The sequence below is a fragment of the Odontomachus brunneus genome, unplaced genomic scaffold (genome assembly GCF_010583005.1).
Source record: "Odontomachus brunneus isolate Ranch 3 - 2012 unplaced genomic scaffold, Obru_v1 Obru_scaffold_168, whole genome shotgun sequence".
Taxonomy (NCBI): Eukaryota; Metazoa; Arthropoda; class Insecta; order Hymenoptera; family Formicidae; genus Odontomachus; species Odontomachus brunneus.
Genome location: NW_022639618.1, coordinates 707,516 through 707,859, shown reverse-complemented (window position 1 = coordinate 707,859; position 344 = coordinate 707,516).

The window sequence follows — 344 nt, the reverse complement described above, 5'->3', positions numbered from 1 at the left end:
ATGGTACCATTGCTTTGACCTTGAAGAATTATTTGAAAGTCACATGAAAGTCACCTCAATTTTTTAAACGGCGTCCCCTACTTTTTATTACATATTCTTGTAGCTGACCTGGAGAGCTTTCCAAAACATTGTAATGAAATGTTTCTTCATTGAGTACTTTTCGAGTTATAAAGCTCCAAAGTTGCAATATAAAAAAATTCTAAATATCTCGTAAAGTACTCACTTTCTGTCTTTTCTTACACGATTCAACTAGTCAAGGCAAGAATTGGACATGATCCAACCGGTCAAGGCAAGATCTGGACATGATCCAACCAGTGAAGGCAAGATCTGGACATGATCCAACC